The 17266-nt window shown below is 39.7% G+C and overlaps 1 long non-coding RNA gene across 1 annotated transcript in view; it reads left to right on the forward strand.

Annotated features, from left to right (window-relative positions):
• LOC310768080 overlaps nucleotides 1-2374 on the forward strand; it is a 40174-nt gene extending 37800 nt beyond the window's left edge. Inside the window, exon 5 of the long non-coding RNA XR_014551186.1 lies at nucleotides 1-2374. This is a non-coding gene — a long non-coding RNA (uncharacterized lncRNA).
• The last annotated feature ends 14892 nt before the right edge of the window (nucleotides 2375-17266 follow it).

Here is a 17266-nt window from a genome sequence, read left to right on the forward strand (position 1 = left end):
GCATTCTATGTGGAAGGATGCAAAACATGTGGGTGTGCCTACAAGAGGGCTGGCATGGAAGATTATGTGTGGAAAATGTCTGTGGGCAAAAAGTGGGGGTTCAGAAAAGAAGCAGGACCTTGAGTATGTTACAATAATAAATAAATCCCCAAATGAGAGGTAGGATTACATCTTATGTAACAGCGAAGCAAAATAAAAGGAAAGGTTTTCAAATCAAAGCCAGAAGATTGTTTGCACTGAAAGTTCACACGGCCCTAAAGATCATCATCAACTTGTAAAACAACATGCCCTGCTAAACTTTATTTTGCAGCTTATCTGAAAAACAGCATGATTCACACTGCGAAGTGCACCATGAACAAATTTTCTTTCCTTAGAGAGCTCCGTGCATCATTCGTACCCCTGCAGTTTTTTCTATTCTCACCTCCAGATGACTTTTCTTTCCACTTTGCTTCCAATAGCATTTATCTCTTTCTCTCTCCCCTCTATTTTTTATTTTTATTTTATAAAATCTCATAAAGTACATGTGTCAAACCATCCAGCTTTAAGAAATCCTTCAATTAAAATGCACAGAAGCACAGCAATGAGAAGCTGGTCAAAATGGAATGGAGGGCTGAAGTGAGAAGCAGCGGTTGAGAAAAATGTATGGTTGGTGATACAGTGAATGGGCTTAATTGAAATGCTACATGTTGCTAATGAGACAAATCTAATCCTGAAAGTATTTTCTTCCATTAAACATCACTTGAAAATAATTAGGAAGCTCTAATCAATGAGATGGCCAAGCACAGTGTCTGGAAAGTAAATTGCTTTTATGCTGCTGGAGTTATATGCCAGTTAAAAGTGGGTAGGCAGCAGAGGAGGGGTCTAATTTGGTGCCAGATTCAGGTTTTGGGGAACACTTGGGCAAGATGATATCAGTGAGTGGGTCTTCTTTGTTGTCTGTTGACTTGCCTGCTTTCTCTCAGCACAGTCTACCTGGTCAACAGGAGAAGCAAAGGCAACAAAGGCACAGCCAGTTGGAAGTGATTGCATTTTTAATGGTTTTGATTATTTCTCTTTTGTGAGTTTTCAAAAACCGCTTCTCCATTGATTAGTGCTTCTGTTTCTGTTTGTAATGGCTTAAGTTGTGATCATGGGCCAGTTCAGTTCCCACCCTCATAGAGCCTTTCATTCCTCCTGGCTTGTATACCCCCCTCCCTTACATGCATAAAGGATTGTTTTGTACCAGGGAAAATGCAGGAACTTGCAGTTTCAATTAAATATGGACAAAAAAATGTGTACTTTAGAGGAAGAGTATGTCCAAAAAGTATTCAAAATGTATATACTACAGAAAAAGAAAGTAAACCTTGTTTTGATACTATCTATGCCTAGGAGGAAAATGCCCACAATCACACAAAACAACACACATCTTGACATCTTTAGAGTCCTAGCCAAAGTTTTAATGAAATCATTGCTAGGACTGGAAACCACTCTTTGGAAGGCTGAAGAGGAACCTCAGGCTGGGGTATTTGTGATAAATACGGCCCTCCAGACCTTTCTGTATGGCTCTTGGGATTCTCCCCACACCACGTCCCTCTGCAGCCCTCTTTTATTGCTTTTCCCTGGCTGGAATATGTCCTTGAACTATGTAGCACCTCTTGCAGCTGAAGTGATGTGCCTGTAGAAACGTCTGGCTTTCATGTGACCTACTCTACAAAGAGTCAAGTCTGTTGCTCCTCCCAGTTTTTCCTCTGGCCCCACCCACATGCAGCCCCTGGGAGTTTGCCCATGACGAATGTGGCCCTCAGGATGAAAAACTCTCCTAGCACAATTGGCAGGCTATGTTATCTCTGTCTTTGAGGCCACAAGGAGCGGGGCTATCCAATGACAGCTGGACATGCTTTAATACTGCTATAAAAGTCTCTGCTTGGAGTAAAATCTTTCTAGCCTTCTGGTCCAAATTGCTGAAGAGCAATTTCCACTGTGCTGTGCATTTCTCCATCGATTTATCATCCCCTTTAGAATCTTTACCTATCTTGGAACGTTCCTCCATGCAGGCTCTTTTATAACTCACAATAATGTGTTTATGTCATTTACAATGTGAGAAAAGTTTCAGTTAGAATAGTTTAAGAGTGCTGTTGTGAGATGAATGGAGGTTTACGAACAACATGCTACCTATTGTAGAATTTTCTGTCACCTACCCCAGACAAAATTTACAGGCAAGTATAGAACTTCTTCTGGAAGAAGCACTGTGGAACACAAACAACCTTAACTCGAGATTTATAGATTTATTGAATATTTTCTGTCCCAAACTTCCTCCAGTCTGGCGCACAGGACAATGAACACCAAGAATAATAAAACCACAATATGTCAGTAAAACAACACTAAAACCACAAAATCAAATCAAATAGGATAGGCAGCGACCATTGTATCTGTAGCACCCCACCCCCCAGAAGAAAAAAAATTGCTTCATGGATCAATTGCCTGGCCAAATAAAAATGTCTTTAGCCTTTTCATAAATATTGCTACAGTGGGGGCAGACTGAAAATCACTTGGAAGGGTGTGAGCAGTTGTGGGTCAAACACCAAGCATTTACTATCTCATGCCATCACCCTCCTTGTCAGGGGTGCCCCATGCCACATAATCAATCACAAGATGTGGTGCATGGACACCATTTGAATGGCAATGCCCATAAACCTTTTTGGGGGCAGCCTCCTCAAAGATTTTATGGGGCAGCTGAAGGGACCTCAGCCCGTAGGAGTTGGCTCCTGTGCTTCTAGTTTCTGTTATGACCAGGGCAATGCACGAGACCTCTTCTGCTTAATGTATTGCACAGGTCAGTCAGTGGTGGAAGAAGATGCTCTCTCATATATTTATCTGAATTAGTCCATAACCTTTTATTCATCTGTGCCTTGCTTTTGGGTGAGTTGGTTGGGAAACATAACTAAGGAGGGATTGCAATCCAGAAGAAGATGTTAAACTATATTAAAAAAAATGTATTGGCTGTATATTTCATGTTGCAGATGAGTTAGTGTAATCCTGTATAAGAGTTTGACATCATTTCAAATGCATGAAAATTGCTTCATTTAAGAATCACCACCATGAATTTTACGCATGCTACTTGATTCCCAGATAGCATTTATAGCAGTGTTTGTTTAATCTGTAAAAAGGCTTCAGGCAAAGTAGACTAATATTTTGCTACTCTTTTGGAAATCATGATGCTCTGTCACTTGTTTCCATGATTGGCTAGTCTGAGACAAACGAATGCCCCAAATTAATGTGAATTACAGTGATGGATACTGTCAGCAAGAAAATTAATTTTGAAATTTTCACGTGGAGTCACAACTCTAACATTATGCTTGTTCCAGTGCTTTTGTTTAATTTTCTGCCCCTCCTTTCCATTCCTTGGCCAGAATCTAAAGATTTGCACCCGAGAGCTTCACATTACTTATGGCATTTTTTTTTTAAAAAAACTTTTTATCATTTAAAGTTTCCAGTGCCATATTAAAAATGACATTTTGATGCATGCCATGCAACTTGGAGAGCTGCTTTTTGGAGAAACCAAACTCTAAATTTTCCTAGGGGGAATAACTTCATTTCCTTGGTATAGAATTTGGTATATAATTCATTTCTTTGGATCTTGACCATTATGTTCTTCATAGTCCCAACTGGCTCACCATTCTTCCTGCCTTTCTTTTGCAAACTAGGTCTTATTTCCACCGTGTTATTATTATGTTATTATTATTATTATTTTTTGAACACCTATATTCACTGTACCAGGGTGGGGGACATTATTCAGCCTTTTGGGCAGGGGCCACATACCAGTAGTGGGTAGGCAAAAGGGGGCACAGCAATGAATGTGAATTTTACCTTATGGTTTCCCCAGTAGTGATGTATGGAAGTGAGAGCTGGGTCATAAAGAAGGCTGATCGCCAAAGAATTGATGCTTTTGAATTATGGTGCTGGAGGAGACTCTTGAGAGTCCCATGGACTGCAAGAAGATCAAACCTCTCCATTCTTTTTTTTTTAATAAATATTTATTCAATTTTCCAATTTTATACAAACACAAAAATAAAAATAAAAAAAGAAAAATATTAAAAACAAATCCATTTCAATATCAATTTTTCAATAACATGTTTCTTTGACTTCCTTATACCTCCCCTTCTTGTTTTCTAGTTCAAATTGTTAATTCAGCAAATCCTAATCTCTTAACATTCCTTTTAACTAACACCTTTTTTTCCAATCAACTTTTAAAATTTTATAACTTAAACAATATTAATCCCAGTTCTTTTTATCATAACAGCTAGAGACCACATAAGTTCAATCCAGCATCTTTCAAAGTTCATTAATTTTACAATATTTCTGTAAATAGTCCTTAAATTTCTTCCAATCTTCTTCTGCCGACTCTTCTCCCTGGTCGCGGATTCTGCCGGTCATTTCTGCCAATCCCATACAGTCAATCAACTTCATCTGCCATTCTTCCAGAGTGGGTAGATCTTGCGTCTTCCAGTGCTTTGCTATAAGTATTCTTGCTGCCGTTGTAGCATACATAAAAAAAGTTCTGTCCTTCTTTGGCACCAAATGGCCGACTATGCCCAAGAGAAAAGCCTCTGGTTTCTTCCAAACCTCTCCATTCTTAAGGAAATCAGTCCTGAGTGCTCACTGGAATGACAGATCATGAAGCTGAGGCTCCAATACTTTGGCCACCTCATGAGAAGAGAAGACTCCCTGGAAAAGTCCCTGATGTTGGGAAAGATGGAGGGCACAAGGAGAAGGGGATGACAGAGGACGAGATGGTTGGACAGTGTTCTTGAAGCTACCAGCATGAGTTTGACCAAACTGCGGGAGGCAGTGGAAGACAGGAGTGCCTGGCATGCTCTGGTCCATGGGATCACGAAGAGTCGGACAAGACTAAACGACTAAACAACAACAACAATACACTAGTTTCTACACACACACACACACACACACACAGAGAGAGAGAGAGAGAGAGAGAGAGAGAGAGAGAGAGAGAGAAGTTGAGTTTTCTATCAGGAAAGCATCCATTCCAACAAAGTAAACAAAAGGAGACCTCAAAGCAAACTTAGCGAGGGATGGGACATGGGACGTGGGTGTGGCCCAGGGGAGAGTCTTGAGGGCCAGACAGAAATAACTCCAGGCTGAGGTTCCCCATCCCTACACTATACCCATTTTGTTTAATCTTTCCTCATGTAGTCTGCCTTCTAGGATGAAAGTATTATCACAGCTGTCTGTGGACGTGTGTCACACCACTAGATAAGAGACCACGGTTATAGGTGGATGAATCACTTTATTTCTAGTTGGTGTCACTTCCATATTTGTTCACCGATCCCATCCTTGTTTCTGCATTAATGTGTTTTTTAAAAAAAAACTATTAAAAAATTCTACTTGAAAAATTCCATTTAAATACATATGTGTTAAAATTTTTAGAATATTTTATCTCAATGATCAAGTTAGCAATAATAAACTAGATGCAGGGAGATGATAAAGAAAGACTAAATAAATGGAGGTCAGTTGGAATAGGTATGAAAAGAACTTGGAACAGCGAAGGGTAGGCTGGCCATCCACTTCTGCAATGCTTTAAAGCAGGGAGGGGAAACCTGTGCTCCTCCAGTTGTAAGTGGACCCCAGTTCCCACCAGACTCAGCCAGTGTGGCCAATGGTGGAGGATGATGACAGCTGGAGTCCAGCAACATGTGGAGGATACAATATGTTCCTCATCCCTGGGTTTCAGGGAGATAATGAAAATGCTGGTTTTCAGGTGGCTGAAAATACGAAAAATGAAGTACTTGCTATTTACTATTTGTTTATTGTGTATATATAGTCTATTTTCTGTGATATTTGTGTGTGTGTGTGTGTGTGTATATGACTTATTTCAACATGTAGCATATATCAGGAATGGCATTGATGATACAAAATTAAATGCTGTTATGTATTAAAAATATAATAAAATAAATTATAAACGTAAGTGTTGCATATCAAAATGCTCATATCCAAATGTACCAGCTCACAAGAAGATGACTAAAATGTATTTTGATATTATTTTATTGATCCTTCGTATTTTGCCCCACTAGCCGTCATAATTTTCCAAGCTGTTAAAGTTAAAAATATGCTTAAGAAGACTAAGAAAACATCAGCACACACGCACACGCGCGCGCGCGCGCACACACACACACACACACACTTGTTTTATTTATTTCCCCCCAAAATTGTGATCTTTAACAGCATCTCTCTTCAGGTAGGTTAAAAATGTGGCCACAGTCAAACACAGTGTTTATATTATATTATTTCATTAATATATTATTATAATGCCTGCTAGTTTTGTATGTCAATCAAAGTATGCTGGATTTCAAACATGGCAACCCCCTGCCTATAACCCTTAAGTGGTGCAGTCAGTGAAAATGGTCTCATGAGATTCTGTTCTCAATATGACTCTTGCTTTAACAGTTGTTAACTGAAAACGGGAAGCATTCCAATAAAACAAAAATACAAAAATACACCCCTGACCAGTAAATAACATAACACTTTTTTTTGCTCCTATTCCTGATTGTTTTGAACTGAAAAAATGCTTTAGAAAGCATATTTCTGTTGTACTCCAAGAAAGAAGAATGGCTTCAGTACACAGTAATTTTCATAGAAAGGGTTTGTCAGAAATTATTGTAAATAGCAGTCATTTAAAGCTCTGAATTCAAGTTTTAAAAAGAAGAAAATGTACAATAAACAGCTCTCTTACCACACAAGCCATCTTTTAAAAGCAAGTGGGGTTGGGAATTTGGATTGTGGCTTTATAGAGCAATTCTTATATGCACTGAAACACTTCTGGGCCCATTAGATCTCTGACAGTGTCTGGAATCCACACACTCCCTTTCAAACAGAGAATGCTATTGTTTCAGTGCAATTAGCAGCAGCACTTACTAGAGACGGCAACATGCTGGAAAATTAATTGAGAATTTAACCTTCAGATGAAAAATATTCAGTCTGTTAGATTTTGTTGTAATCAGCTTAAGCAGTCGTACATGAATTGAGGAATACAATGCCGGGTTTAGCTATTTCTCTTCTGATTAATGCAACAATGCATTTCGTTTTCATTTTTTGCATAGGCCATTTAATGAATATTATGCAGAAGATATATCTATTATCTCTCCAAATGACAATGTTCTAATGATTCTTGTTTCCATTTGCTAAGTGGATGGATAGCATGATTAACAGTGGAGATCTTTTTTTGGTTCTGAAAGCTGACAGCCACCATGTATGCAGAATGGGAACCTGTCACAGGCGCCAATTCTCAAGGTTCATTGGCAAATCTGCCCATTTCAATTTCTCATTTTCCCAATCTTAAATTTGGTTCGCCACATTTCCTCATCAGTTTGCATTTTCTTCTTTTACGTACTCATGAAAATTAATCACAATTTTAGCGCAAATTTCTCTATATCCCTTTATATGCAGTTTTTTCTAATTACTTTCCCACCCCCAACAAAGCAATCTCCCCACATATAATGCATTTTGTATGTTAACTTCACAAATATGTGCATTTCTAGTATGTGTGTTATCCTAGTAGATGCATATTTGAACACATTACTTGACTGGAGAACCACATTGCAAACTTTAGAGAGATGCACATTTTGAAGGATGGTTGCCATCAGGTTTGCATATTGTTTTGGAAAGTGTTACGGTTTGGTTTTCCTTAATACATGTTCACATCAAAAGTGCAAATTAGATCAGCTTGCCTTTCAATGCAAACTGAATCAAAGTTCTGCCCCATCCCTGTCGGCTAGTGAATCTTTCTCATTGCAAACCTATATGAAGGGACATGGACCTTATGCCAAGGGGATACTATGAGGTTTGTGTTTCCAGATTCTTTAATTATACATACCATTTAGCTGCAAACCAAATTCTCTTGACATTTTATTTTCCTTTGTCTGAACCATTGCCAAAAGATATATTCTTTGATGTGTGCTGGCCAAACTGATTTTCTTTTTGCCAGAGCAATTTCTGCCACAGTTCTTCCTTTGTTATGTAATCTCATCCAGTAGAGCAGAAAACCCAGATTTCCACATTAAATAAAGCTCCTTTAATTACATTTTTCCAATCAACCTAAGCAGAATCCATTACATGCAAATGCATAGTGCAAACAAAAGCCATTCAGATTATTTTTTTTGGATGAGGGTGGGGGTTGCTATTCAGTGGGATGTGGATAGTACCCAATAGCTGCAACATGAAGAAAATGGGGTGGGGAAGGGAAAGGAAGGAGGCAGATAAAAATCCAAACTCTAAGCATAGTACAACACACAATAACTCATATTTGAAAGTAGATTAAATGGGCACAGTGATAGCTTTGTATACTGATACAATTGCAATGCCATATAATGGTAGTTGTACCATTTTCAGATGGACATGTGATTTCAGTTGGTTTTGCGTGCACACACATGTGCAGCATGATTTGGAGAGGGAGAGGCAATTATGCTCCACCTCTCCTGCCACAAACAAGCACTGCTTACTTGAGGAGTCAGCTCAATGGCAAGAGGTCCCAGTTTCAATCCCTGGTATCTCCAAGTCAGACTGTGAGTTGCTGCCCGTCATTGTGTACAATACTGAGCTAGAAGGACCAATGGTCTGACTCAGTGTAAGGCAGCTACACACACACACACACACACACACACACACACCTCTTATTGGGAAGGGCCATAGCTCAGTGGTAGAACATCTGCTCTTCATGTATAACGTAAGATCTCAGTAGTCTGCCTTGCTTAGTCTAATTAGACTCAATGGAGGTTTGATGTGGTTCTTAATGTCCAATGCTTTCTGTGTAACCAATAAAACCTATAGCCTTCATCCATAAGTATGCTTATTGCCTTCAAATCCGAAAGAACCACGGCCTTTGGCAACCAAAACCTTTGGCAGGATAACCTGGAATTTGATTTGTCTTCTTCAGAGGATGAGGGTGAGAACTCTGGAGCAGAAGGGACTTCCGGAGGCGGCGCGAAACCGTGATGGCGGACCTCTTCGAGCTCTGAAGAGGGGCACCGCAGAAAAGGGTTGTTCGCGACGGCGCAGCGGCAACCCATCAAGATAAACCACGGGCAGAGTGAGTCCGTGGCCGTGGGACCCGGCGGGCACCTGGAGCGACCCCGAAATCACAAAAGGAACCCCGTAAGGGGCTCCGGAGTGAAGGAGGGGGAGCGGTGCTGTGGGTTCATCGCTCTTTCTGCGGAGGCGAAGCCGCGCGGCTGTCACGGATGAGCGCTGACCTTTCTTCCAAGAAACATCGGGCTGAAACATCAAACCCGTGAGTAAGGACCCAAGATCCTACAAATTAATTTGGAAAATTTGGCTAAAAACGGGAGACGAGAAAGAGGAAGTCCGTCTTCCGGCACTGCCTTCAAGATCAAAGCAGACGGTCTAAAGAGCGGAAAGCGCTGTGAACAGGGAAGCTTTAAAGCTTTAAACTGGGACTTTCGTGCACACTTGAATTTTCCTTTTAAAGAATAAATACAGCATAAATTTGACCTGGAGCGGTCCCCCAAGGGGCAAGGGAAGATTCTAACCCCAAATTCCCGGGTGGCCGGGTAAAGTTGTTTAAACTGCGGAACTGTTGCAAACTTCCAGATATTTTTGTAACTGGATAGTGTAATATTGAGCTTACTTAGCTGAAGTGGATACAATTGCAGGCACCTTGCTGGAACTTTGTTACATGTTTAAAAGTGCCCTGCAGGACTTTTTTCTTAGTGTGCTGGAACTAATTTGCCTTTAAAATTGTTTTTAAAGTTGGAACAAAGGGACTTTAATGGCGGAAAAGTTATCTTCTTCTTACTAAAACTTTGGTGGCACTCCCCCTAGAGGACATTGGGAATATAGAGGCCTGGGAAAAGTTTTTCTGTTTATCTTCTCTCAATAGACTGTTTTTAATTTTGGGCTTGCCTTTCCCATGGGACTACAACATTTGACCTTGAACATTGACTGATGAGTGGCACAGGAAAGACAAGAGCAGCCAAAGCTAAAGAAGCTAAGGAGAAAGAGAAAGCAAAAAAGCAAGCACAGCTTTTGCAAACAACTTTAACTCAGGGACGTAGATTATCAGTTCCAGCTGTGCTTGCGACACAAAAAGTAGAAACCGAAAAGCCTGAAAGATCTGAAGAGGAAGATATGGCAGCAGGAGGAGCTGAGGGAATACTGAAACAAGTTTTGGAACAATTGTCAGCAATAAATCAAAAAATTGATAACCAATCAATAAAAATTGATCAAGCAACATCCTCGATCCAGAAATTGACAGATCAGGTTTCCCAACATAACCTAGCAATTGAAAAATTGCAAGGAGCAACAGAAGAGAATCGTAAACTGGCAGGGGAAGCCGCTCAAATTGCAACATCAGCTAAAAAAGAAGTCGAGGAAGTTAAAGCGGAAGTCAAGCCTCTCCATAAACAGATAGGGGACCAACAAACCTATCTCTCGTTGGTGGAATTGAAAAATCGCGAGACCAACCTCAGGCTAAGGGCAGTCCCAGAAATTGAACAAGAAGATCTGATTGGACTTTTGACAACAGAGTTTACAAAGTTCTGGGACTTAAAAGAAGAAAGTGATTTCAAAATTGTATCGGCTTTTCGGTTGGGAAGATTAGTAAGAAAAGACAGGTCCAGAGACTGCTTAATAGCTTTGAGATCAAGGGAAGAGAGAGACAAAATACTAGGCCTACATTTCAAAAACTCAATTGTGATACAAGAGAAAAGGGTGGAAATTTACCGAGATATTCCTAAACAGTTATTGGACTTGAGAGCCACCTATTCAGAATTGGCTAAGTTGCTGAGACTCAACACAATTCCTTATAGGTGGGAGTTCCCACAAGGGTTATCATTTACTTACAAACAGAAGAAGGTTAAAATAAGATCACCAGAGGACCTACAAAAGTTCCTGCACGACCACGGAGAAGATCTCCAAAAAGAAGCAGCAGCTAATTGGCCTATACTCAACCCAGGTGGAGCAACACCTGCACCTTCGGAACCAGAGGAGAAAGAAGACACACCGCTCTAGGTGTGGCAGAATAGTTCAGGATGTCTCTGCGGCTACTCAGTTGGAATATAAATGGCGGAAATTCCCCGGAGAAAAGAAGGAGGTTATTTCACATATTGAAGAAAGAACAATTGGACATTATTTGCTTACAAGAAACCCATGTGACCAGGCTCCACAGGAAGGTTTTGGTTAATAAAAGACTAGGCCAAGAATTTATTTCGTCTGACAAAGTAAAGAAAAGAGGAGTGGTGATTTATGCCAAGGAGAGCCTGACACCTAAATTTTTATTTAAGGATGAACAAGGAAGAATTTTGGCAATTGAAATTCAAACCCAAGGAGAAAAAATATTGATATTAGGAATTTATGCCCCAAATGACGGGAAATTAGAATTTTTCAAGAAGCTGCATGAGACGCTGCTGGACTATCTGGATTATGCTAACATCATAATGATGGGAGATATGAATGGAGTGGTGTCTACACATATGGATAAGTCTTACAACCAGAACTTAACATCAGACGGCAGACTGCCTAAAACTTTTTTCGAATTGACTGACAATCTGGATTTGATCGACATATGGAGGACAAAGAACCCCCTAGGTAAAGAAGGAACTTTTTTCTCTGAGGCCCACCTGTCCTGGTCAAGGATCGACCAAATCTGGACTTCCAGGGGGCTGGCACCTAAGACTAAAAAGGTGGAAATCTGCCCAAAAACATGCTCCGACCACAACGCCTTGAAAATAGAACTTAGATTAACTCAACCCGGTTCCTTCAGATGGAGAATGAATGACACACTACTAAGAGATCAAGAGATTGTGAAAAAGGCCCAAAAAACATTAAAGGATTATTTTGAGATAAATCTGAATACTACAGTTGAAAAAAGAACGATTTGGGATGCAAGCAAAGCTGTTATGAGAGGGTTTCTGATACAACAGAATATAATTAAGAAAAAACTCTGGAAAGGAAAGAAGGACAAAATACTGGAGAAAATACACCAAGGAGAGAAAAAACTGAGAACCAAACCAAAGTCCAAGGAGGTGCTGAGAGAAATTAAATTCCATCAAGCAGAATACTCAAAATTGATCAATCAGGAGATTGAATGGAAAATAAAACAGATGAAGCAAAGATCCTTTGAATCAGCAAATAAATGTGGAAAGCTGCTAGCTTGGCAGCTGAAAAAAAGACAAAAGCTAAATACGATAACAAATCTAGAGATTGATGGAAGGATAGTACAGAAACCAGAAGAAATTAGGAAGTGTTTCCACAGATACTTCAAAGAACTGTATGCACAGGGGCCCCAGAAAGAATCAGAGATAGATCAATTTTTAAAGATAAATGGACTATCAAAAATAACTCAAGATAAAAGATCAATCTTGAACTCTATAATAACCTCACAGGAAATTGAAGGTGCCATTCAGAACATGCAACTAGGCAAATCTCCAGGCCCGGATGGGCTTACCTCCAAATATTATAAGGTTCTGAAGGATTATTTGATACAACCTTTGTTGGAGGTATGCAACCAGATCATGGATGGGAAGAGGGCACCAGAAACGTGGAAAGAAGCCTTCATCACATTGATACCTAAGTCAGAATCTGAAAAGACTCAGCTTAAAAACTACCGTCCTATCTCACTCCTAAATGTGGATTACAAAATATTTGCAGACATTTTGGCAAATAGACTTAAAAAAGTTTTAAATGAAGTAATTCATAAAGACCAAGCAGGCTTTCTCCCTGGTAGACATTTATATGAGAACACTAGAAACATCATTGACATTTTAGAACTTTTGCAGACTAACAGGAACACAAGGGCGGTGTTAATTTTTATTGATGCGGAGAAAGCTTTTGACAACATATCTTGGATGTTTATGAAGAAGAACTTGGAAGGGATGGGAGTAGGACGGGGGTTTGAGAATGGATTACATGCAATCTATTCAGAACAAAAAGCTAAATTAATAGTGAACAATGTGGTGACGGAGGAATTTAAAATTGAAAAAGGGACACGACAAGGGTGCCCTCTATCCCCTCTGTTATTTATTTCAGTCCTGGAGGTGCTACTGAATATGATCAGAGAGGACCGGTTGGTACAAGGGATAGAGGTCGGAGTGAAACAATATAAACTGAAAGCTTTTGCAGATGACCTAGTTTTGACACTGCAGGAGCCAGAATCCAGTACAAAAAAAGTTCTTGAACTTATATCTGAATTTGGTCGGGTGGCGGGATTTAGGTTGAATAAACAAAAAACTAAGGTTCTGACCAAAAATTTAACAATTACAGAAATAGAGGGGTTTCAGAGAGAAACAGAGCTGAATGTGGTTAAAAAAGTGAAATACCTTGGGATCTATTTGTCCTCCAAAAATTTGAATTTATTTAAGGATAATTATGAGAAATGTTGGTTGGAAGTTAAAAAGGATTTAGAAATTTGGTCAAGATTGAAACTTTCCTTGTTGGGAAGAATCGCAGCTATAAAAATGAATGTGTTGCCGAAAATGTTATTTTTGTTTCAAACCTTACAGATCGTGGACAGAGTGGATTGCTTTGGAAAATGGCAGAAGGATATATCTAGATTTATCTGGCAGGGCAAAAAGCCCCGAATAAAGTTCAAAATATTAACAGATTCAAAAGAAAGAGGGGGGTTTGCCCTGCCGGACCTGAGGTTGTACTATGAAGCTGCAGCCTTCTGCTGGTTGAAAGATTGGTTCTTGTTGGAAAACACTGATGTCCTAGATCTGGAAGGTTTTAATAATGCTTTTGGTTGGCACGCATACTTATGGTACGACAAGGTTAAAGCACATAAATTGTTTAAAAGCCACATTGTCAGAAAAGCAATTTTTGCAGTCTGGATGAAATATAAAGACTTACTAGAGAGTAAAACTCCGAGGTGGTTATCACCAGTGGAGGCCAAGGCCCGAAAAAGACCCAATATGGAGGCCTACTGGCCGAAATATTGGGAACTAACTGAAAAAATTGGAGACAATTGGAAGTTGCAGAGCCAGGATAAACTAAAAAATAAGGTGCGAGATTGGCTACATTATGCTCAAATTCAAGAGGTTTTCAAAATGGATAAAAAAGTTGGTTTCCAGGTGGAAAAGTCGAAACTAGAGACAGAATTGTTAGAACCAAAGACAAAGCTGTTATCTAGAATGTATAACTTGCTGCTTATGTGGAATTTACAGGATGAGACAGTTAAATCTGCTATGATTAAATGGGCACAGGATGTTGGACACAACATTATGTTTGAAGACTGGGAAAGGTTATGGAACACCGGAATGAAATTCACGGCAAGTACTGCCTTGAAGGAAAACATTATGAAAATGATATACCGGTGGTACATGACCCCAGTCAAGTTAGCTAAGATACATCACCTGTCTGACAATAAATGTTGGAAGTGTAAGGAAGCAGAGGGGACTTTCTTTCACCTCTGGTGGACATGCCCAAAGGTTAAGGCTTTCTGGGAAATGATTTATAATGAGTTGAAAAAGGTATTTAGGTATACCTTTCCCAAGAAACCAGAGGCCTTCCTGTTGGGCATGGTGGACCAGAAAGTGTTAAAGAAGGACAGAGCTTTGTTTATGTATGCTAGTACAGCAGCAAGAATACTCATTGCAAAGAACTGGAAGACACAAGATTTACCCACGCTGGAGGAATGGCAGACGCAGTTGATGGACTACATGGAGATAGCTGAACTGACCGGCAGAATCCGAGATTTGGATGTAGAAACAATTGAGGCGGACTGGAAAAAGTTTAAAGACTACTTGCAAAAGTATTATAAACTGTATGAATCTTAAGATTGTGCATGATTTGGAAAGGATACGCTTTAGCAATCATGATTAAGTAAATAGTAAATCAAGTGATAAAAGAGAAAAGGAGATAATATGAATTGAACATGTTACGTTTATTTTAAAGGTATAAAAATTGTGATATAATATATTGAATTTAGATACATAACATGTAAAAGTTACAATAAGGTAGGACATAAGGTAATAAATTGCTGACAAGGTTAATATAAAGAACGCAGAATCGGAAGGGGTGGGGAAGTCCAAGTTGGGATTTATTTTTGTTTTGATCTTTATTGGTTTGTTATAAAAAAAAAAAAAAAAAAAAAAATGGTTTCTTGTAAACTCCTCATTTGCTTGCAATGTACAAAATTTGGAAAGAAACGCAATAAAAAATACAGATTATTTTTTTTGGATGAGGGTGGGGGTTGCTATTCAGTGGGATGTGGATAGTACCCAATAGCTGCAACATGAAGAAAATGGGGTGGGGAAGGGAAAGGAAGGAGGCAGATAAAAATCCAAACTCTAAGCATAGTACAACACACAATAACTCATATTTGAAAGTAGATTAAATGGGCACAGTGATAGCTTTGTATACTGATACAATTGCAATGCCATATAATGGTAGTTGTACCATTTTCAGATGGACATGTGATTTCAGTTGGTTTTGCGTGCACACACATGTGCAGCATGATTTGGAGAGGGAGAGGCAATTATGCTCCACCTCTCCTGCCACAAACAAGCACTGCTTACTTGAGGAGTCAGCTCAATGGCAAGAGGTCCCAGTTTCAATCCCTGGTATCTCCAAGTCAGACTGTGAGTTGCTGCCCGTCATTGTGTACAATACTGAGCTAGAAGGACCAATGGTCTGACTCAGTGTAAGGCAGCTACACACACACACACACACACACACACACACACCTCTTATTGGGAAGGGCCATAGCTCAGTGGTAGAACATCTGCTCTTCATGTATAACGTAAGATCTCAGTAGTCTGCCTTGCTTAGTCTAATTAGACTCAATGGAGGTTTGATGTGGTTCTTAATGTCCAATGCTTTCTGTGTAACCAATAAAACCTATAGCCTTCATCCATAAGTATGCTTATTGCCTTCAAATCCGAAAGAACCACGGCCTTTGGCAACCAAAACCTTTGGCAGGATAACCTGGAATTTGATTTGTCTTCTTCAGAGGATGAGGGTGAGAACTCTGGAGCAGAAGGGCTCATAGGCCCAGCTCCCAAAAGCACTTCCACCAGAAGAGCCTGTGGTGCCAGTGTCCTTCCACCCTGTGGTTGTAGTGCCACAGACACAGAGGACTACATCACAGAGGCCCCTTTGAAACCACAATCTCCCCTGCTCTGTCAAAGAAGAATGATGGAGCAGGCTGGCAAGCCACCTTCCAGTGACAGTGGGGCTAGCAAGATGGATGCTGCAGCTGCTGCTAAATATGACTCAGGGTCAGTTTGATGATTGCTGAAGTAACATCAGAGCTATCATCTCATGTGGCCAAGCTTTACCTTGTAACTTCTCTTACCTGAGATCAGTGCTCTCCTTACAACAACTGAGGGCTGCATCCCCTTCTGGGCAATTGTCTGAGTGCCGCATCCCAATGATGAGTAGAGCTAAAGGCAAAAGTGGGCCTTATGAATGTGAATTTTACATTTGTACAGCAGAATAATTTCTACCTTCTCACTCCCCACCCCATCCCTATCCTCCATCCAGACAAGCAAGAAGCATTATCAGAATTCAATGACACATGTCAGCCAGCCAAAAACAAACTACCTTGGGCTAGTTTGACAAAATGGCCTTGGGGAGGGCTGCCATATGTCTGGAATCTTCTGGATATATCCAGGATTTGTCTGTTGGAAATAGCACCCAGGCTGAATTTCCAAAAATTGGTAAAAAAATGTCCAGGAAAACCAGGGCATATGGCAACCCATGTCAGAAGTGTTGATTCTTTTGTGGTGAATTTCCTTAAAAAAATTCATTTTTTTGAAATATGGCAACCCTTGTGAGAATTTCAAGGACCAGGTAAAAGGCATGAAGGGTTAAGATTCCCTACCCCTGCTGTAAAAAAAATTAAGTTGCATTCTAATTTCACCCAATACACAATGTATATATCTTCCTTCATGAGTAATGATCATTATTAATTTAGTCAACATATGGTGTAAATTTAGAGCTTTTCTGAAAAATAATGTATGGTGATGAAAAAGTAGACTATGTTGTTGCACTATTTTGATTTGTTTTCTCTTTTTTACAATTTTTCTATCAAAGAGGGAATAATTAGAAAGCGCATCAACATGCAGGATAAAAAAAATGTTAAATGATTAACACTGTTCCATGCTTCTGGTCCCCTCTCTACTCTCCTTCTTTCTTTCCAAATGAAAGAGAGCTGTCACTCTCCTCTCTTGCAAGAGTGGTTGTTAACTATATGAAAATTGTCTCAAGCAGTAGGTCAATTAATTACAGCATTTTAAAGCTTCCCTTGTAGAGCAGCAAT

This window comes from Podarcis filfolensis (genome assembly GCF_964270895.1).
Source record: "Podarcis filfolensis genome assembly, chromosome: 8".
Classification (NCBI taxonomy): Eukaryota; Metazoa; Chordata; class Lepidosauria; order Squamata; family Lacertidae; genus Podarcis; species Podarcis filfolensis.